Genomic DNA, 23510 nt, shown 5'->3' with positions numbered 1-23510 from the left:
TAAGAAATTCATAGACTATCCTAACCTTCCATCAGCCATGCGACCAGTACCTCATGATCATAGTCTCCCAATTCCAACGCCACCCGAAGTACAGATGCTCGATGAAGATGACGACGAAACATTAGAGGTGTTGGTAGAAAAGGAGACTTCTGATGATCCAGACTCCGAACCATCAACATCCAGGGAGCCACATCTTCGATGTCAAGCTGTTCTGAATGACTTGGTGAGGATTTTGAATTTATCAAAGAGCCAGGAAGAATTACTGGGATTAAGGCTGCAAGGATCGAATCTGTTGTCACCAGGGACGAAAATTTCTGTATTCCGTAGTGGTGAAGAAGATCTTACAAAATTCTTCAGTCAGGGTGATGATTAAGCTTTTTGCCATAACATTACAGGTTTTTTTTAGTGCACTTGGATGTGAATGTCATAGATAATAAATAAATAACAATAAAAATTTTCTGTCTCCCTCTGGAATCCCTCTCACTCACCCCCCCCCTCCCCTATCTTACTCGCAAGAAGAGCTTGCAATCTACGGAGCTATCTCTATGCAAATCGCAGCACACACAAGAGGTGGCAAACTCAATTATCCAGGCCAATTACCATACAAATGTAGCTCATAGTAGCAGAGACCTGTGATAAATAGACACCTCAACATAGGGGCCAGAGATTGAAAGAAAGAGGAAACCGCTTATTAAGCCTCCAAGGAAATTTACCTCAACCCACACAATAGCCAGGACATTGCCATTTGCATATGGGTTCAATCTGCAGTCTCGCAGGCACAGACATGAAATATCGGAAATTCTATAATTCCAATCGTGATGGGACACATTTTTAGCTGCAGGGTTAGCTAAGGAACAATATACATATTTTTTCCACATCTGAAAGCCCTGCCTGTGAGCTATAATACAAAACTACCAAAATAACGGACAGCAACCATGTCATGTCTGGTCTCTATAGAAAGGTAAATTCGCAATAAAATATAGGGCATCACTTGCTAACTTCTGCGATCAACCAGTGAGAAGTTATCACAGAAATGAGAGATTTTAATAAAACCATGAAGGGCGGACACCAGCCCACGTGAGGTCATCACAGGGGAGTGTGTGGGCAGGGCCCCCCCTTCGGCATAAAAGATCCAACTGAAGATGGGTCTGTACTCATGCCGGGAGATACATATTTTGTAAGCACGGGTCCCGTTCGATAACGGCCCATTGGAGCGCCTCCCCTCCAGCTAAACTGAATTGTCTCTGCGATCTGTCTAGTTAGTTTCTTCCGTTAATCCCTTTTTATTTTGTGCAACTGTATATATTCTGTATTGTATTGCCCCCCATTGTAAAATCTTTGTATATTTTTCCTAAACACTGCCTCCCTTTTGGATTAAATATAAAATGTAATAGCTCTGTTTCTTCTGTTTTGTAATCGTTCCTCCACCGAAGCCATAGACGCTACCAGAAATCAGACATCCAGTCAGGCCTGTCTTGTATTTGAATATTTAAAACTGATCGGTGGTGGCAGCGAATAATCTTAATTAGGTGATCTTGAGCTGGCAGTGATCGTACAGGGGCATATACACATTCCATGCGTTGGAATTCGGAGGTGTGTACGCCATACACTCACTGCTCACTTGCCGATAGCTACGTAGTGAGTAATCGGGATCGTGTGGGTGCATGAATCCCTGACAGCGAACATGACCCAACAGAATGGCGACTGTTTATTGACTTGTCCATCAGAAGTCTTAAGGCAGTTTTATTACACAATGGCAATATATATCCTTCTATACCAGTCGGATATGCTGTGCATATTAAACAGACTTATGAAAACATGAAGTTACTGCAATTACAACTGGAATATATGGGGAGATTTGAAGGTAGTAGCAATTCTCCTTGGAATTCTGCTTGGCTATACCAAGTACTGCTGCTTTCTTTGTGAATGGGACAGTCGTGCGAGAGATCAACACTTTGCCAGAAAGGACTGGCTGTTGTACTCACGCCCGGACTGACTGACGTGAGCGTGGTTTGTGATCCCACTGGGCCACGAACCGAAAAGTACCTGGAGGGGCGTGACTAGGGGCCTCGCCAGATCCAAACACACGGTGGCTTAATCAACTCCGTGGTCCAACGAGGGACATGGGAGGTGGCCCAGGTGCTACTCCAGGTCAGACCCCGGTCACAGCTGTTGACCCACACCGGGGAATGCAGGCACGGCTGGTATGCAGACAGGTGGGTACTGGCAGGCACGGCCGGTATGCAGACAGGTGGGTACTGGCAGGCACGGCCGGTATGCAGACAGGCGGGTACTGGCAGGCACGGCCGGTATGCAGACAGGCGGGTACTGGCAGGCACGGCCGGTATGCAGACAGGCGGGTACTGGCAGGCACGAACGGTATGTAGACAGGCGGGTACTGGCAGGTAGGAACGCAGGCTGGATAGGGACCAGTACAGACTGGGATACAGGAACAGAGCCGCAGCTGCGGTGAACAAGCAGCGCAGAACCGCAGGCGCGGAGGACAAGCGTAGCAGAGCAGAGTGAAACCGCAGGTGTGGAGGACAAGCAGAGCAGAGAGAAACCGCAGGTGCGGAGGACAAGCAGAGCAGAGCGAAACCGCAGGTGCGGAGGACAATCAGAGCAGAGCGAAACCGCAGGTGCGGAGGACAAGCTGAGCAGAGCAAAACCACAGGTACGGAGGACAAGCAGAGCAGAGCGAAACCACAGGTGCGGAGGACAAGCAGAGCAGAGCGAAACCGCAGGTGCGGAGGACAAGTAAAGCAGAGCGAAACCGCAGGTGCGGAGGACAAGCAGAGCGAAACCACAGGTGCGGAGGACAAGCAGAGCGAAACCGCAGGTGCCGAGGACAACCAAGGCAGAACAGAGCTCAGCATAACCGCAGAGCAGAAGGTGCAGGCAGACAGGACAGGGCTCTGTTCACATGGAACAGACTGGGAAACACAGGAAGATAGCTAGAACACAAGAGGTAGAAACGGAGGCAGGGAAACGGGACAAGCAGAACTGGATACACACAAGGTACTTGCAATGAAGTAACAAGTGGACACAAAACTCACAAACAGAAGTACAGAGACAACGAGTTGGAGTTAGGTGCAGGTTCAGACACTGCAGGAAAAGGAAAGGATCAGACATGAAGACAAACAGGTAATGGGCTAGGACACCGTTCAGACAGGAACTGAACCTGGAACAAGATACAGGAACGAGCCTAGGAACTCAGCCCCCAGGGTGGCGGAAACAGACTAGAAGTCACAGATACAGGTAACGGGCCTGGGTATACAGCCCCCAGGGTGGCGGAAACAGACGAGATACAGGACAGGACCTGGCAACTCAGTTGCACAGAACACACTGAAAGAAGGTGTTGCTCAGGCACCTCCTATTAGGTGGAGGGGGTTTAAGCATCCAGTGACTCACAGCAATAGGCTGGGGATGCATTAGGAGTGCGCACACTAACTTTAAGAATCAGGCAGTAACCACGCCGCCGCCCTAAGCAATCAGACAAGAGACATGCACACAGCAGGTACTGGAGCAAATTGTGCAGCCTGGACTGATAGGTAAGTTGGCGGTCTTGCATGGTGGGAGATGGTAAGCCATGCCAGCACGCCGCCGGGGATGTTACAGTGCCCCCTCTTCTTCAAGCCTGCAAGGATTTTCTGCAGAGAATTTGGAGGCCGATCCTTCTCTTCAAGAAGATTACCTCTTCTGTCCACTAGAGGGAACGAAGCTGGTCTCACCATCTTGGTGACTAGGATGGTTCCTCCCATCGAGCCATCCTCAGCAACAGATGAAGTGGGTGAAGTACCAGGAACAGGACATAGGGAAGTATCTCTCAATTTGTTAATATCGGGTAGCACCCCAAAGGATTCAAGGGATAACTGGAGATTCTCCACCGGGTTGGAGGGGTGCAGAGACTCGGGGGTAACCACCGCCTTGACATATACTTTGCCAAGCTTACTGGATGAAGTGGGTGAAGTACCAGGTACAGGGTGTAGGAAAGTCTCTCTCCATTTTATCAGGTAGCACCCCGGAGGATTCAGGAGACAACTGGAGGTCCTCCGCCTGGTTGTAGGGGTGCAGAGACTTGGAGGTAGCCACCGCCTTGATGGACTTATTGCCAGATTTATTAGAGATGGAGGAACCTTGCTTTGGGACCAACTTCAGTCTGGTTTCTGAGATGACACATCTGCGAGGTGGGGCGGTACTTGAAGCCAGATCATTGGTACAATCGTCGAGACTGTGTGGGGACAATATCCTCCGCTTCCCTTCCTTCGGAGACTTGAGCGCACAGCGAGTCAGCGACTAGCAGATCTGGTGAAGAAGAAGAAGAAGACACTGCTGACTGTCCTGAAGATATGGGGACTGGACACCCCTTGTACCTCAGCAGTCCCCCAGGAAACACCATGCAGGATCTCCAGACCTGAGCGGGCACTAGATCTCTCGGCTCTGGACGACCTGTGGGTAAACCAGACAGCACCTGGAATGTGAACTTCTTCATGTGTAATGCTCCAATCTGGAGCTTAATTTGTACAGACATATTTTGACTGTTTCTGAGTAGGGCTCGTCCTTCCGCTGACAATGCCCAAACCGGATCCTGGAGTTGTCGGACGGGAATCAGACACCGACTCTTCAAGGCTATACGCCCGAAACTTCCGGTTAATCCGAGGCCTTCACTTGCCATGGAGACAGTCATGGTCATCTGTGGAGAGGAAACACCAACGCCAAGGGCAGCCTCTCCTACAGGCCTAATGTCTTGGGATTCTCCAACCTTTACTGGACAAAGACCGTCAGGGTGTCCCAAAATACCGCAGCGGGACCGCAATCCGATTTTGTGACTGAGTTCCGGCCTCTGCTTTGCCTGACGAACATGGTCATCCTTCATGGATTCTGTGCGGGTAGCTGCCTCAACAGGCTGGGGAACAGGAGGTCTTTGGGAGGACAGAACCTGGTGTGACGGTTTACCTCTACGCCTTGCACATCTGGACTGTCTCTTGAGGTTGGGAAGAGAAGTATTCAGTGGAGCATTGTCATCCTGTGTGAATTCTGTGTGGGCGGCAGTCTCTTCAAGCTGGAGAGCTGGTGGGCTACCTACACGCATCACCCATCGGGACTGCTCCAGGATATTGGGAAGGGAAGCTTTAGCAGAAGCCTCAGGGTTAGGATCAAAGACCATTAGAAAGGCCACCAGGAAGGCCTGCAGGTCAGAGACGATAGGATCCCATTCTTCCGATAGGGGGGTGATCCAATTCAAGGCATCACCCGCTAGGTAGGACATCATGAAAGCTTCTTTAACCCAATCAGTGGGAAAATAGTGAGCATAGAATTTGAAATGCAGCATACATTGCTCCACAAACGCACAGCTTTGTTTTGGATCCCCATAGTACCGTGGTGGATCCGCAGGAACGAGTGCTGATAGCTCCATTTGGGCTGGTGCGTAAACCGCCTGGACCTCAGCTTGAGAAAAATTTTTTCCTTGGTGCACGTATTCGCCAGACAAGAATTCAAATGTCTCTGAGAGCGAAGGGCCGTGGGGCTCAACGGGGACCATGGCCTGGGCAAACTGTTACGCTCGCTCCCGGACTGACTGGCGTGAGCGTGGTTAGTGATACCACTGGACCATGAACCGAGGAATGCCTGGAGGGGCGTGACTAAGTATCAACCCGGTCTGACCAAGGTCGCACGGCGGCTCAGTCGACTCCGTGAACCAGGGAGGAACCGAGCAGAGGGACCAGGTGCTACTCCAGGTCAGACCCCGGTCACAGCTGTTGACCCACACCGGAGAATGCAAGAACAGGCAGGTTAGACTGGCATATAGACAGGTGGGTACTGGCAGGCACAGCTGGTATGCAGACAGGTAGGTATTGGCAGGCATGGCTGGTATGCAGATAGGTGGGCACTGGCAGGCATGGCTGGCATGCAGACAGGTGGGCACTGGCAGGCACGGCTGGCATGCAGACAGGCAGGTACTGGCAGGTAGGAACGCAAGCAGGATATGGACCAGTACAGACTGGGATGCAGGAACGGAGACGCAGAGCAGAGCAAAACCCGCAGGTGCGGTAGACAAGCAGAGCAGAGCAAAACCCGCAGGTGCTTTAGACAAGCAGAGCAGAGCAAAACCCGCAGGTGCGGTAGACAAGCAGAGCAGAGCAAAACCCGCAGGTGCGGTAGACAAGCAGAGCAGAGCAAAACCCGCAGGTGCGGTAGACAAGCAGAGCAAAACCCGCAGGTGTGGTAAACAAGCAGAGCAGAGCAAAACCCGCAGGTGCGGTGAGCAAGCAGAGCAGAGCGAAACCGCAGGTGCGGTGAACAAGCAGAGCAGAGCGAAACCGCAGGTGCGGTGAACAAGCAGAGCAGAGCGAAACCACCGGTGGTGAACAAGCAGAGCGGAACAGAGCGAAACCGCCAGTGCGGTGGACAAGCAGAGCGGAGCGAAACCGGAGGTGCGGTGAACAAGCAGAGCAGAGCAAAACCGCAGGTGCGGTGAACAAGAAGAGCAGAGTGAAACCGCAGGTGCAGTGAACAAGCAGAGCAGAGCGAAACCGCAGGTGCGGTGAACAAGCAGAGCAGAGCAAAACCGCCGGTGCGGTGAACAAGCAGAGCGGAGCAGAGCAAAACCGCCGGTGCGGTGGAGAAGCAGAGCGGAGCGAAACCGCAGGTGCGGTGAACAAGCAGAGCAGAGCAAAACCGCAGGTGCGGTGAACAAGAAGAGCAGAGCGAAACCGCAGGTGCGGTGAACAAGCAGAGCGAAACCGCAGGTGCGGTGAACAAGCAGAGCATAGCAAAACCGCAGGTGCGGTGAACAAGAAGAGCAGAGCGAAACCGCAGGTGCGGTGAACAAGCAGAGCAGAGCGAAACCGCAGGTGCGGTGAACAAGCAGAGCATAGCAAAACCGCAGGTGCGGTGAACAAGCAGAACCAGATACACACAAGGTACTTACAATGAAGTAGCCAGTGTACCCAAAACTCACAAACAGAAGTTCAGAAACAACGAGTTAGAGTTTGGTGCAGTTTCAGACACTGCAGGAAAAAGGAAGGTTCGGACATAGAGACAAACAGGTAACGGGCTAGGACGCAGTTCAGACAGGAACTGAACCAGGAACAAGATACAGGAACGAGCCTGGGAACTCAGCCTCCAGGGAGGCGGAAACAGACTAGAAGTCACAGATACAGGTAACAGGCCTGGGTACACAGCCCCCAGGGGCAGAACAGACAAGATACAGGACAGGACCTGGCAGCTCAGTTGCAAGGAACACACTGAAGAAAAGTGTTGCTCATGCACCCCCTACTGGGTGGAGAGGCTTTAAGTATCCAGTGACTCACAGCAATAGGCTGGGGAGGCATTAGGAGTGCTCACACAGTATCTATAAGAATCAGGCAGTAACCGCGCCGCCGCCCTAAGCAATCAGACCAGAGACACAGCAGGTACTGGAGCAAAGTGTGCAGCCTGGATTGATAGGTAAGATGGCGGTCTTGCATGATGGGAGGTGGTAAGCCATGCCAGCACGCCACCAGGGATGTTACATAATGTCACTGGTGATCACTGTATTACCTGTACACTGACACTATATACAGGGCTCCAGTGTATAACATCACTGGTGGTAATAACAGTGTTTTTAGTATTGTGGTTTGTATTCATGATCAGTATTGTAGTATTTGGTCACCATGTGGTGGTAATATTTAATCTGGTCATGATGTGGTGGTATTTGTTCCTTGTATGTGGTATTATTCGGTCACTATGTGGTGGTAATATGTGGTCTGGTCATGGTGTGGCGGTATTTGTTCCTTCTATGTGGTAATATTCATTCACTATGTGGTGGTAATATGCAGTCTAGTAATGGTGTGGCAGTATTTGTTCCTTGTATGTGGTATTATTCGGTCACTATGTGGTGGTAATATGTGGTCTGGTCATGGTGTGGCGGTATTTGTTCCTTGTATGTGGAATTATTCAGTCACTATGTGGTGGTAATATGCAGTCTAGTAATGGTGTGGCAGTATTTGTTCCTTGTATGTGGTATTATTCGGTCACTATGTGGTGGTAATATGTGATCTAGTCACGGTGTGGCGGCATTTGTTCCTTGTATGTGGTATTATTGGTGTTAGTATAGTGGATTGTGTTGTGTATTGCGGTCATTTGTTCTCGCTGATATTAACTAGGAGAAGATTTTTTCCATTAGGCCACAGCCCGACTATCAGTATTCGGTCAGTATTATTTCTCAGGAGAGGGAGCCAAAACCAGGAGTGGGTGATAAATGCAGAATTGGTTACTTGTTTCTATTATTGTTTCTCTGATAGTTCCTCACCTGGTTTTGGCCCCCACTTCTGTAGCAGCCTTATACTGAAGCTACAGAAGCAGGGACTTGGGGGAACTATATGTAGATGGGTAAGGAATTGGCTTAATGATAGGAAACAAAGGGTCGTCATAAATGGTACATTGTCTAAATGGGATATAGTCAGCAGTGGGGGCCGCAGGGATCTGTACCGGGAGCAGTGGGGGCCGCAGGGATCTGTACCGGGAGCAGTGGGGGCCGCAGGGATCTGTACCGGGAGCAGTGGGGGCCGCATGGATCTGTACCGGGAGCAGTGGGGGCCGCAGGGATCTGTACCGGGAGCAGCGGGGGCCGCAGGGATCTGTACCGGGAGCAGTGGGGACCGCAGGGATCTGTACCGGGAGCAGTGGGGGCCGCAGGGATCTGTACTGGGAGCAGTGGGGGCCGCAGGGATCTGTACCGGTGTCAGGGTTAAAAAAGAATATATTTTCTCTACTTTTATACGCTTTGCTTATGTACTAACCACCATTTTGTGTCTTATAACAATAAGCTTTCCTTGCTACGTGTTACTTAGATCGAAATTTGTGCTAAGATGGCGCCGGTATCAGCCAGCACCTGTTTCAGAGAAATGAAACTGAATCATCAACTGACGGTTGTCTGCCCAGAGACTGAGTTAAGGAGACGTGGACCAATCAGGAGTGGCTGGATACTAGACATTTATGGCTTACCCCGCCCCGAACAACCCCTTTCCCCTCCCCATTATGTAGTGTATTTAAGTTTGTGCATGCGGAAATAAAGGCGGAACATTGCTGAGATCGTGGCTTGCCAGTAGCCTTCTGAGCATGCTCTGAGTTTGAACCAGCTTGTTGTCTGACTCATTCTTTGAATGGTTGACCCATGCTCATAGCCTTAATTTGGAGTGACTGGAGGACGAGTGGAATGTCGCTACGACCCCGACAAATGTCGCCCAACGTGGGGCGTGGCTAGCGGTACGCCGCCCTCCCGGACCCATATTGCTGACTTCCCTGGTGGTGACCGCGGCGGCTGAATTTGAGGCCTGATCAACCTCCATCGAACACGGTAAGTCGAGATGTACTTTATATGTCTCACTTGCCTGTGTGTCAGCCGCAGCGGTTCCTGTGGGGTTGTCAGGTTGGATCTGGGTGGGTGACCGGTCGAGTGGTGAGACCTCAGGCGTCCCGCGCCACGTCTCGTACCAGCAACTGTGAGACCGAGTGACGTCGCATGCCTGCGCGTGCTCGTGTGAACACCACCTCCTCCTCCCCCGATCACTGTTCTTTTCTTAGATAGCTGCCTCCCGTGACTGATAGTCGATTCCAAGCCATCCCTAGATTGTAGTGTAAGGAAGAAAGAATCTGTGACGAATTGAGGAGTGCTCTTCGTCTACCACAGAGACTGCTGTAAAGTCAAGGTTAGGAAAGGAGATAGATTGAGGTGTCTCTCTATCTCACCAGTGTATTGAGGAGTGCTTTACGCTGACGGGTGGTGACCTGTAATCAGGGTGCCGTGGTGAGTCGCACTGTAAAGTCGCCATTCAAGGTTAGGGAAGGGGATAGATTGAGGTGTCTCTCTATCTCACCAGTGTATTGAGGTGTGCTCTACACTGACCGGTGGCGACCTGTGGACTGCACCAGTGATCTGAGTCGCGACAGATCATTGCATTCTATAAGAAAATGTTGCGTATGTTCAAATCTGAAAGACCTGGCAAGTTGCCGGATGGTGCAGTGGGAGTTATCCAGCTACTAGAGTCACGGGAAGGCAAGGAGGCTGTTAAGAATGTTAGGAATCTGTATTAAATGATAAGACTACCCAGTACGGGTAGACTTCAGCCCTCAGTGTAAAAGGAATACGTTACAAAAAAAAATAAATAAATAAGGGGAAGTTGAGTGATGAAGGACTTCTGCACCAGGCTCAGACACATCTTAGAGTAGCAAGTGATTTATAGGTTGAGGGCTGGAAAAAAGTAGATGGTGCAGGGGGAACAGAGAATGCCGAGCCTTTGTTCGGATACATGAAAGCTGCAGAATGTGACTTGTTATGTGACCCTAAATTGGCCGTAACCCCGTTGATGCCTGTTACTACACCGAGCCCTCAGCCACCACCCTATAATGGCGCCGACGCTAAATCATCGGAAGGATGGACGTGTCGTATGTGCTGAGAGCAGAACCCGCCCTGGGCGAAGTTCTGCTGTGTCTGTTGGGCGGGCCGCCCATGGCACGATGCCCAGCCTGCCCCCAAGAACAATCCCACTCCCACTCCAACTCTTCCCCCCTCCTCCCTCCAACGGCCATCTTACTACACCTTGTACTTGTTGTGGGAGGCCCGAAAAACCCCAATCCGGCCTATATCCATTACTAGATCCGTCCGGTGCTTATTACCAGCCGCCACCACGGGTGGAAAAGCCCGCAGTCCCAGAGCACCCATCTTAAACTAATGTGATACCCTCTGCTCCAGTCCACGATGCTGAGGCGCTCCCTCTGTTCCCCATGGGGGTCGCCCATAACTCTGGGGATATCCTCCTCAACTCCCCAGAATTTCAGGCCAGACTGCTCTCGCTCCGCCAACATACTGTTACTCAAGACGATACGGAGCCAGATGAGGGATGGGCTCAAGATACTCCAGCGCCCCCCCCTTTACCCCATACGTCTCCTATGGCATCCTCCACCCCACATTCATTGCCCATACTCCGGCCCTTGCTCCAAGCAACTGCTGAAAGAGCACCACCCCCCAGCCCCTCAGAAGTCTGGGACCCCTGCCGCTCCCGGAATCTAGTAGACCCATCAGGACGCCCTGTCACTCTGTCAATAGGCTATGGTGACATCCTTACACATCGGGTGGGGGCCATAGTCAACCCTGCAAACACCCGTATGAGCCATGCTGGAGGATTGGCTCGTAAAATTGCCCTTGCTGCTGGTTCCACTCTGGCTGCAAAATGCCAGGCTCACTTAGCCGAAAACGGAGAGCTTTCAAAAGGCCATGGATTCCACAAAAGCAGGATCCCTTAGTACGTATGAATCCGGCCTAGAATACATGAAACAGTTAAAAGCCTGGGCTCAGGATCGCTTGTCAGATCAAGCTGGGTCTGTACAAGATGTTCAACAAGACCCTGATGAATCTGTGGAAAGATATGCTGCAAGACTCAGCATGCATTTTGAGGATCTCGGATACAGTCCTCACGTCAAGACGCAGGCCGCCCTGTTGGTTCAGGCCCTAGTAGATGGCCTACAAGACGCTCTCAGAGATGACGTTCTGAGGGTACGCCCCGAGATTCGTTCTTCTTCTTTTAACGACGCGGTGGACATTGTCAAAGCTTTCCAAAAAGCCATGCTAAAAATGGAAAAGGATACTAAGCCAAAGAAGAAAGCCGCTCTTGCCATGGTATATCAAGCTCAAGAAAGCTACCCACCCCCTGGCAACCAACATGGAATCAAGTGGGCAATGGTTAAAGGCACAGGTGATGATACTCCTCCCACATATAGAAAACAAGACAGAAGAAATGACAAGGGGCCACCTAGAGACAATCTCGTGATTCTGAAGGACGCATACTGTGTTGGGAATGTGGTAGCCCTAATCACAGCCTCAGAGACTGTCCAACCCGCAGACAGTACCATGACCGCTCGTTTCATGACGGTCCACACAACCATGGACCTTCCCGTGAACCATCTCACCCACGCCAATGACGGCCCGGTCAACCAGTGTCCACTTTCCCGGCTACGCACCCCACGGCCGCCTGTGGGACTGTCACTTTACAGGTGGACCATCAACCATTGAAGTTCTTGGTGGACACTGGGGCGGCCACATCTGTCATTTCTTCCACACAGCTCCCTCCCTCGGTATCCCTATCACCGGATACCCTCACCTGTGTTGGGGTGGAAGGCCAACATATTTCCTCTCCACTCACAGTCCCTGTGTCTGCAGGACCATTCACTGGAGTACTCACAAGATTCTTGGTCTCAGAAACTTGCCCCGTTAATTTGTTGGGAGCCGATCTCTTAGAGCGGATGAAGGCAACTATTACCTTTGGAAACCATGGCATGGAGCTTCTTCTGCGAGATCCTCATTCCGAAAAAGGGACTGAAGACCGCTGCGTTCTCAAAGCCTTCCCTCTCATGATGATGACCATACAACCTCACACTCTTCTTGAAACCTCACAGTTCCCTCACTCTCTGTGGTCCAGCGGGCCAGAGGACGTTGGCCTCCTGCAGGTTCCCCCGGTCCAAGTACACCTCAAGCCTGGACACAGGTACCCACGGTTGTCACAATACCCCCTCAAGGCGGCACAAGAACAAAGCTTGGGTACCCAGATCGCTTCCCTCCTGGAGTCAGGAGTCCTTGTCAGGTGTGTATCTCCATGCAATACACCCCTCTTTCCTGTAAAAAAGAAAACCGCTCCGGGAGAGCCTCCAAGATACCGGTTGGTTCAGGATCTCAGAGCCGTCAATGCAGCTACCATTTTAGAAACTCCAGTGGTACCCAACCCAAACACCCTCTTGTCTCAGGTGCCTCCAACGGCCACCTTGTTTACGGTGTTAGATCTGGCCAACGCCTTCTTCAGTATACCCTTGCATGAAGATTCGTGGTTTCTTTTTGCCTTTACCTTTCAAGGAGCACAGCTTACATGGACCAGGACTCCACAAGGAGCCCAGAACTCTCCTAACCAATTCATTCATTCTATGAAGTCTATTCTGAAGCCATGGGTTCAAGAGAACCCTCAGGTCACTCTTCTACAATATGTGGATGATCTTTTACTCTGCGGCACTGAAGAAAATTTGTCAGAGATGTCAGCATCCCTTCTCTGGTTTCTTCACTCAGCTAACTGTAAAGTCTCGAAAGGCAAAGTCCAATGGTGTCTGCCCAAGGTCATTTTCCTCGGACATTGTATATCACAAGGTGCTAGACATCTGACTGAAGAAAGAAAACAAGCCATCATGGATATCACCTTCCCAACCACCTACTCCGCTATGCAGACTTTCCTTGGTCTCATCACTTACTGCAGGCAATGGATCCCGGATGCCTCAAAGCTTATGCAACCCCTGTATGACTGTCTTAAGGACGAAGGCTCCGTCTGGTTTCATGCTGAAGATCCACGTGTCTCTCACCAACGCAGACTATGTTTTGACCGCCTTAAACAGGCTGTTGTCTCTGCCCCGGCCTTGGGCTTACCAGACTATACTCAGCCATTTCACATCTTTGTCTCTGAATCGGAAGGTCATGCCTCTGGAGTTCTAGCACAACGCAATGATCATAAGTATCGGCCTTTAGGCTACTACTCAGCCCGCCTGGACCCTGTCGCCCGAACTGCCCCCACGTTCCTTAAGGCGGTCCACGCTGCTCACATCCTCCTTGACAAGTCAGCTGATATCGTCCTTGGACATGATCTAGTTATACAGGCTGGCCGTGATCTCTCGGCTGTTCTGCAACAAACCTCTCCGAAACATCTAACCAACCAAAGACACTGCGGCTGCAGTGTTCCCTATTGTTGCCCTCCAATATAACATTTACCAGATGTCTGACTATCAACCCTGCCACTTTGCTTCCACCGTCTAGGGGGGAAGACGAACAGGGTGAAGGTCCATTGGTGGAACCTCAAGATCCTCATGATTGTATAAAAATTTTGCAGGAAGAGACTTCTGCTCCAGAGAATATGGTGGCACATCCGCTCGCACACCCTGCCTTACACCTATGGACTGATGGATCCCGTTTTGCAGACCCTCAAGGGAAGTTCCACACGGGATATGCTGTCACAACAGACCTAACAGTCCTCAAGGCTGAAGCTCTACCACCATACATGTCTGCACAAGAAGCTGAACTTGCAGCTCTCACAGAAGCCTGCCACCTGGCAGCTGGAACAACGGCAAACATATATACCGATTCTAGGTATGGACATGGAATTTGCAATGATTTTGGACTCTTGCGGAAGTCTAGAGGATTCATCACAGCTGCAGGTACACCAGTGAAACATGCCTCATGGATTAAGGCCCTAATGAAGGCCCTGGAATTACCCATTCAGGTTGCTGTTATCAATGTCAAGGCTCGTGGAAGACTAGATTCCAGGGAAGCCAGGGGCAACCACCTAGCTGACCAAGCAGCCAAGACTGCAGCAGTGGAGAATGTGTCATCAAAGTGGCAGGAAAAGGAAGAAGAGATGGGGGAGACCCTGCAAACAGTAGCTGTGGCGCTCACTAGAGCAAGAGCCAAAGAACAGCCGGCGGAAGACCATACAAGTCCAGCGGAGACACGAGTGGAATCCAGGGGGGTCAGGATGCCTGAAGAAAAATTGTGTGAAGAACAAAGGAAGACCCCCACTGAAGAAGTCAAGCAATGGAAAGCGGCGGGAGCCGTGCTGGCAGGTCGCAAAGATTTAAAGGTCGACTCAACTCTTTATCAAGTGGACGGAAAACCTTGCTTGCCCAGGCGCATGTACTCAGCCGTGGCAGCATGGGCTCACGGGCCTACACATAGAGGAAAGAATCAAGCCTTGGCATGTATCAAGAAACTGTACTTTGCACCCGGAATCTCTTCCACCGTGACTGCATACTCAAAATCCTGCTCTGTCTGCGCTACCTGCAACCCAACGTGTACGGCACGGGTCCCTCTCCAACACCTGGCTAAACCAGACTACCCTTGGCAGAGAATACAAGTCGACCATATCCAAATGCCTAAAGCAGGAAAATATGAGTATGTTTTGGTAGCCGTGGATATGTTCTCAGCCTGGCCCGAGGCCTACCCGGTTGTCAACATGACTGCTAAAGTCACAGCCAAGAAACTGATCACTGAAATTGCCTGCAGATTTGGAGTTCCCCAAGTCATAGAATCGGATCAAGGACCAGCTTTCACAGCAAATATCTACGAAGAACTCTGGAACATGTTGGGAACAGATTTGGGCCTCCACACTCCATACCATCCTGCCAGTTCAGGCAAAGTGGAAAGGATGAATTCCACACTCAAGACCCAGCTCTTGAAAATGACCCAAGATCATCCCCTCCCCTGGCCCGACCTACTCCCCATAGTATTGTATCATATCAGACACACCCCACAAGCTAAACATGGGCTAACTCCCTATGAAATTTTGTTTGGGACCCCACCTAAAATAGGAGAAATTAGGCCCCAAGAGTTGTCTGAAACACATGATAGAGTAGTAAAATTTGTGATTGCTCTGTCTAAAGAATTGACTAACACCCGCTCTACAGTATCTGCTTCTCTCCCAGAATCCACAGGTGATGCGGTACATGATTTCACCCCAGGCGACCTGGTGTACGTAAAGAAGTTTGTCCGGAAAGACTGTCTCCAACCCAGATTTGAGGGCCCCTACACTGTGATCCTGACTACTCCTACAGCTCTGAAGCTTGAGGGCAAGAGCACCTGGATTCACGCCTCCCACTGCAAGAGAGACAGAACGAGCCTATAAAAGATGACTACCTTCTTCTATATCCTTTCCATATGCTTACTGTCTGTCCCAGGGTGGACAGCTACCACATTCTGGGTAGATACTCACGCAAAAATCCAGACGTATCGATTTGATTACTGTGACATAGTGGATTGCGCAGGAATGACATGGTATGCTGCATAGTCCCCTCATACAGGAAAGCTATAAACAATGCTGTTCCAACCCCCCATGACAGAGTCCAATTGAGAGATTTAGTTTAGGGTCAGTTGGGAGAACTCCATGTGTTATTTAGGGTAGGGCTCAATTGTTTGGGGGCGTCCCATAAGGGGGCAGCTTCTAAGATGATTGGGTGAAGAAATCCACCTCCCCTCTCCCCACACATGGACAGTCTCAAAGGCCCCGAAGCAAAGGAAAGCTTAGTGTTTAGGGGGGAATGTCAGGGTAAAAAAGAATATATATTTTCTCTACTTTTATACTTTTATACGCTTTGCTTATGTACTAACCACCATTTTGTGTCTTATAACAATAAGCTTTCCTTGCTACGTGTTACTTAGATCGAAATTTATGTTAAGATGGCGCCGGTATCAGCCAACATCTATTTCAGAGAAATGAAACTGAATCATCAACTGACTGTTGTCTGCCCAGAGACTGAGTTAAGGAGACGTGGACCAATCAGGAGTGGCCGGATACTAGACATTTATGGCTTACCCCGCCCCGAACAACCCCTTTCCCCTCCCCATTATGTAGTGTATTTAGGTTTGTGCATGCGGAAATAAAGGGGGAACATTGCTGAGATCGTGGCTTGCCAGTAGCCTTCTGAGCATGCTCTGAGCTTGAACCAGCTTGTTGTCTGACTCATTCTTTGAATGGTTGACCCATGCTCATAGCCTTAATTTGGAGTGACTGGAGGACGAGTGGAATGTCGCTACGACCCCGACACCAGAAGCAGTGGGGACCGCAGGGATCTGTACCGGGAGCAGTGGGGGCCGCAGGGATCTGTACTGGGAGCAGTGGGGACCGCAGGGATCTGTACTGGGAGCAGTGGGGGCCGCAGGGATCTGTACCGGGAGCAGTGGGGACCGCAGGGATCTGTACCGGGAGCAGTGGGGGCCGCAGGGATCTGTACGGGGAGCAGTGGGGGCTGCAGGGATCTGTACTGGGAGCAGTGGGGGCCGCAGGGATCTGTACTGGGAGCAGTGGGGACAGCAGGGATCTGTACTGGGAGCAGTGGGGGCCGCAGGGATCTGTACCGGGAGCAGTGGGGGCCGCAGGGATCTGTACCGGGAGCAGTGGGGGCCGCAGGGATCTGTACCGGGAGCAGTGGGGACCGCAGGGATCTGTACTGGGAGCAGTGGGGACCACAGGGATCTGTACTGGGAGCAGTGGGGACCGCAGGGATCTGTACCGGGAGCAGTGGGGACCGCAGGGATCTGTACCGGGAGCAGTGGGGGCCGCAGGGATCTGTACCGGGAGCAGTGGGGACCGCAGGGATCTGTACTGGGAGCAGTGGGGACCACAGGGATCTGTACTGGGAGCAGTGGGGACCGCAGGGATCTGTACCGGGAGCAGTGGGGACCGCAGGGATCTGTACCGGGAGCAGTGGGGACCGCAGGGATCTGTACCGGGAGCAGTGGGGGCCGCAGGGATCTGTACCGGGAGCAGTGGGGACCACAGGGATCTGTACTGGGAGCAGTGGGGACCACAGGGATCTGTACTGGGAGCAGTGGGGACCGCAGGGATCTGTACCGGGAGCAGTGGGGGCCGCAGGGATCTGTATCGGGAGCAGTGGGGACCGCAGGGATCTGTACCGGGAGCAGTGGGGGCCGCAGGGATCTGTGCTAGGAGCAGTGGGGACCACAGGGATCTGTACCGGGAGCAGTGGGGGCCGCAGGGATCTGTGCTAGGAGCAGTGGGGACCGCAGGGATCTGTACTGGGAGCAGTGGGGGCCGCAGGGATCTGTACGGGGAGCAGTGGGGGCCGCAGGGATCTGTACTGGGAGCAGTGGGGGCCGCAGGGATCTGTACTGGGAGCAGTGGGGACCACAGGGATCTGTACCGGGAGCAGTGGGGACCACAGGGATCTGTACTGGGAGCAGTGGGGGCCGCAGGGATCTGTGCTAGGACTGATTCTCTTTAACCTCTTTATTAATGACCTTGTGGAAGGGATTGTGAGTAAAGTCTCAGTCTTTGCTGACGATACCAAACTATGTCGGATATTAGAATCTGATCCTGACATTACGATATTACAGAACGATCTGGATGAGAGACTGAATGGGAAACACTCGGCAGATGAGGTTAATGTAGATAAATGTAGAGTAATGCACCGAGGACGGAGGAATCCTATGGCTGCATATACATTAGATGGGAGTATACTCGGGACTACAGAGCAGGAGGAGGCCGAGCTCAATGTCAGGCAGCTGCCGCAAAAGCAAAGACGATTTTAGGGTGTATCAAAAGAGAAATAAAATCTTGTGATCCCAACGTATTGTTACCCCTTTATAAATCACTGGTGAGGCCACATCTAGACTATGGGATCCAGTTTTGGGCTCCACATTAAAAAAAAAAAAAAAAAGATATTCAGAAGTTAGAGTCAGTTCAAAGGTGGGCAACTAGAATATTAGAAGGGTTGGAGGCCTCTCCTATATTACACGGGATGGAGGCCTCTCCTATATTACACGGGATGGAGGCCTCTCCTATATTACACGGGATGGAGGCCTCTCCTATATTACACAGGATGGAGGCCTCTCCTATATTACACAGGATGGAGGCCTCTCCTATATTACACGGGATGGAGGCCTCTCCTATATTACAAGGGATGGAGGCCTCTCCTATATTACACGGGATGGAGACCTCTCCTATATTACACGGGATGGAGGCCTCTCCTATATTACACAGGATGGAGGCCTCTCCTATATTACACGGGATGGAGGCCTCTCCTATATTACATGGGATGGAGGCCTCTCCTACATTACACGGGATGGAGGCCTCTCCTACATTAAACGGGATGGAGGCCTCTCCTATATTACACGGGATGGAGGCCTCTCCTACATTAAACGGGATGGAGGCCTCTCCTATATTACACGGGATGGAGGCCTCTACTACATTACACGGGATGGAGGCCTCATATGATGAGAGGTTGAAAAAGTTGAGCTTATTTAGCTTAGAAAAACGACACATCTGCTGGCAGAAATTTTGTAAGTTTCAGTTCACACAGGCTAGCAACCTGAGTGACACATACCTCCCCTCGTATATCACACCAGTGACTATGTCAAGTATTCCCCCCCTCTGCCCCAAGCCGGGGGTTTGGGCACCTTCTGATACCAGACAGTGAATTCTAGACAGGGCATCAGCGTTCCCGTGTAACTTCCCGGGCCTATGCTCTACGGGAAAGTTAAAGTCCTGAAGACCTAGGAACCATCTAGTTACCCTGGCAATTTTACCCCTCTTTTCCCTCAACCATATCAACAAGGCATGGTCTGACATCAGCTTAAACATCCAGCCTAGTAGGTAATATCTTAGAGTATCTACGGCCCACTTTATGGCTAAACACTCTTTTTCTACTATTGTGTAGTTCTTCTCACACGACGAAAGCTTCCAGCTCAGATAAATGGGGACGAACATCTTATTCTCTATCTCTTGAGAGAGTACAGCTCCTAGACCAACATCTGAAGCGTCTGTCTGGACCACAAACTCTTTCTTAAAGTCTGGTGCGATCAGGACCGGCTGCTTACACAGTGCTAGCTTCAAATGTTGAAACGCGGCCTCTGTTTCTTCTGTCCACTTTACCATGGTTGATCTGGTGCCTTTTAGGAGATCCGTAAGTGGCGCGGCCATCATGGCAAAATTTGGGATAAACCTCTGGAATCATCCCACCATTCCCAGTAACGCTCTTACTTGCTTCTTGGAGAGAGGTTGTGGCCAGGTCTGGATTACCTCCACTTTATTAACTTGCAGCTTTATTTCGCCTCTCCCAACAACATAGCCCAAGTACTTGGCCTCCTCTTTTCCGATGGCACATTTTCTTGAATTTATAGTAAATCCCACCTTCCTTAGAGCATCCAGAATGGCCTGTAGTTGAGGTAGATGACTAGCCCAGTCTGGGCTAAATATTACAATGTCATCAAGGTAGGCTGCGGCACACTTCTTACAGTGCCTACAAGTAGTATTCAACCCCCTGCAGATTTAGCTGGTTGACACATGCGGAATTAACTTGGCATTGTGACATTTGTACTGTAGATCAGCCTGGAAGTGGGAAATGCACTGCAGCAAATTTTATTTTTTTATTTTTTATTTTTTTAAAACGTTAAAAGTTAATTCAGTGTGTCATTTATTATTCAACCCCTCAAACCACAAGAATTCTGTTTGGTCCCCCTAAAGTATTAAGAAGTAGTTCAGGCACCAAGAATAATGAGCTTCACATGTGTGGATTAAAGATCTCTTTTGCCAGCCTTTTCTGACTATTTAAGACCCTCCCCAAACTTGTGAACAGCACTCAGACATGGTCAACATGGGAAAGACAAAGGAGCATTCCAAGGCCATCAGAGACAAGATCGTGGAGGGTCACAAGGCTGGCAAGGGGTACAAAAACCTTTCCAAGGAGTTGGGCCTACCTGTCTCCACTGTTGGGAGCATCATCCGTAAGTGGAAGGCTTATGGAACTACTGTTAGCCTTCCACGGCCTGGACAGCCTTTGAAAGTGTCCTCCCGTGCCGAGGCCAGGCTTGTCCGAAGAGTCAAGGCTAACCCAAGGACAACAAGGAAGGAGCTCCGGGAAGATCTCATGGCAGTGGGGATATTGGTTTCAGTCAATACCATAAGTAACGTACTCCACCGCAATGGTCTCCGTTCCAGACGAGCCTGTATGGTACCTTTACTTTCAAAGCGTTATGTCAAGGCTCGTCTACAGTTTGCTCATGATCACTTGGAGGACTCTGAGACAGACTGGTTCAAGGTTCTATGGTCTGATGAGACCAAGATCAAGATCTTTGGTGCCAACCACACACGTGACGTTTGGAGACTGGATGGCACTGCATACGACCCCAAGAATACCATCCCTACAGTCAAGCATGGTGGTGGCAGCATCATGCTGTGGGGCTGTTTCTCAGCCAAGGGGCCTGGCCATCTGGTCCGCATCCATGGGAAGATGGATAGCACGGCCTACCTGGAGATTTTGGCCAAGAACCTCCGCTCCTCCATCAAGGATCTTAAGATGGGTCGTAATTTAATCTTCCAACAAGACAACGACCCAAAGCACACAGCCAAGAAAACCAAGGCCTGGTTCAAGAGGGAAAAAGTCAAGGTGTTGGAGTGGCCTAGTCAGTCTCCTGACCTTAACCCAATTGAAAACTTGTGGAAGGAGCTCAAGAATAAAGTCCACATGAGACACCCAAAGAACCTAGATAACTTGGAGAAGATCTGCATGGAGGAGTGGGCCAAGATAACTCCACAGACCTTTGCCGGCCTGATCAGGTCTTATAAAAGACGATTATTATCTGTAATTGCAAACAAGGGTTATTCCACAAAATATTAAACATAGGGGTTGAATAATAATTGACCCACACTTTTATGTTTAAAATTTAATAAAATTCAACTGAGCAACATAACTTTTTGGTTTGTAAGATTTATGCTTCTGTTCATAAAACCTACTCTCGTTTGCAGTTTGAAGGCTCTAACTTATTTGCATCTTATCAAACCAGCTAAATCTGCAGGGGGTTGAATACTACTTCTAGGCACTGTATATGGGGATAGGATCCGATCCATAGCCCTCTGGAAGGTGGCTGGGGCCCCCTGTAGTCTGAACGGCATCCGAGTATATTGAAAGCACCCATCAGGTGTCGAGAAAGCCGTCTTCTCCTTGGCAATCTGGGACATAGGGATCTGCCAATAGCCCTTCGTCAGGTCAGAATGGTGATATATCTCGCCGGTCCAAGCCTCTCGAGTTTGTCGACGCGGGGCATTGGGTACGCGTCACACTTGGACACCTCATTCAGTCCGCGGTAGTCATTAGAAAACCTCTACTCTCCATTGGCTTTTGGCACAAGGACAATTGTACTCGACCGCCCACTCTTTGACTCCTCTATCACCCCGAGGTCTAACATCCTCTTCACCTCGGCCGAGATCACCTCCCGGCGTGCTTCCGGAATCCGGTACGGCTTCAGATTCACTCTTACATGTGGCTCTGTTAGCACGTCATGCTCTACCATCTGAGTATGCCCAGGCAACTCTGAGAATAGCTCCCGATTCTGCTGTAGTTCTCAAAACTGTTGCTTCTGGGCCAGCGATAGAGTCCCTGCTATAGTGACCTCTTCCACCTTGCCTTCGGAAGCGGCTCCCAGGCAAGGAGTTTCCACAGGTTCCCGGTCCCGCCACGGCTTGAGCAAGTTCACATGGTATACTTGGTGCAGCTTTCTTCGGCCAGGCTGGTGGACTTTGTAATTAACTTCACTGACTTTCTCCACCACCTCGTATGGAGCTTGCCATTTGGCCAGGAACTTGCTCTCAACTGTGGGGATTAGCACTAACACAAGTTCCCCGGCTGATACTGCCTCAACCTCGCCAATCGGTTATAGACCCTCGTCTGGCTTTCCCTGCATCTGGAGGAGATGCGCCTTCACGATCTACATCACTTTTGCTATTCTTTCCTGCAACTGGGTGACATGTTCAATGATGCTCCGGTGTGGCGTAACCTCGGCTTCCCAGGAGCCCTCGCGGATGTCATTCATACAGCAGCTCAAATGGAGAAAAGCCGGTAGAGGCTTGTGGAACCTCCCTTACTGAGAAAAGCAGGAATGGCAGCAGGTAGTCCCAGTCACATCCATCCTTCTCTACGGCTTTCTTGAGCATCGCTTTCAGGATCTTATTAAAGCTTTCTACTAAACCTTTTGTCTGCGGCTGGTAAACAGAGGTTCACAGCTGGGTAATCTGGAGGACCTAGCACAGCTCCTTCATTACCTTGCTCATGAACGGGTCCCTTGATCCGTTAGCATTTCCTTCGGCAGACCGGCCCTGGAAAATGTATGGACCAGTTCCCTGGCTATGCATTTGCTCGAAAAGTTCCTTAGCAGTACCGCTTCTGGATACCGCGTCGGTCTGGTGCTGGATTCAAAGTGGGTCCATGACCTTCTGTGGTCTCCCATTTCAGTCCAGCCAGGGCTGATGCTACCCAGCATCGCTGTCAGCCCCAACGCCTAGCTGGTCCACGAGCACTGTTTGTCTCCCAGGTAGTTGTGCCTAGCAATGTTAAGCCTGGGTTGCAGAGGGAGATAGGGCTTGTGGAATCTAAGTCCAGGATTTGCCGCACTGAGCATGTTCGTAACCTAGCGGATCATGATTGGTGGGTTGGCACCCACCTGACCCGGTGACCTGGCACCGCCTGATTGGTCCACGGGTAACGTCACCAATGGCGCGTCGGTGGGCAGGGCTTAGTCTTTAAAAGGCCCGTCCACAAACATGGCGACGCGCTCAGATCAGAGAGCATGATGCTGTGGTGTGCACGCTTAACTCTTGGGCTCCTCAAAGAGCCATAGCTTTTTGTAGGCAGGTTAGCTCCATAGAGGCAGGCTAGAAAAAGTAGGCAGGTAGCTTCGCCTTGCAGACTGGCTCTGACCAGGGGGTTCGCCTTACACCCCGAGCCGTCTGCAGTAGCCATTCTCCCACCACCGCCTGTGAGCCATATAGAGCGGGTCTGCTCAGTCCAGTAGCACGCCGGCTCAGTGCACGAATACCCGGTGGGAATCACACCCGCACGCTAGCGCCAACTCCTATAGAGTAGCGCCTGTATCGAAGACAGGGCTACTGCTTTTCCCACGGTCACACGTCTCCCTGCGGTTCTTGGAGATTGTG

This window comes from Phyllobates terribilis, unplaced genomic scaffold, assembly GCF_046119375.1.
Source record: "Phyllobates terribilis strain yellow unplaced genomic scaffold, ASM4611937v1 Scaffold_4__5_contigs__length_816908805, whole genome shotgun sequence".
Lineage (NCBI taxonomy): Eukaryota > Metazoa > Chordata > Amphibia > Anura > Dendrobatidae > Phyllobates > Phyllobates terribilis.
This window is presented reverse-complemented; position numbering follows the sequence as displayed.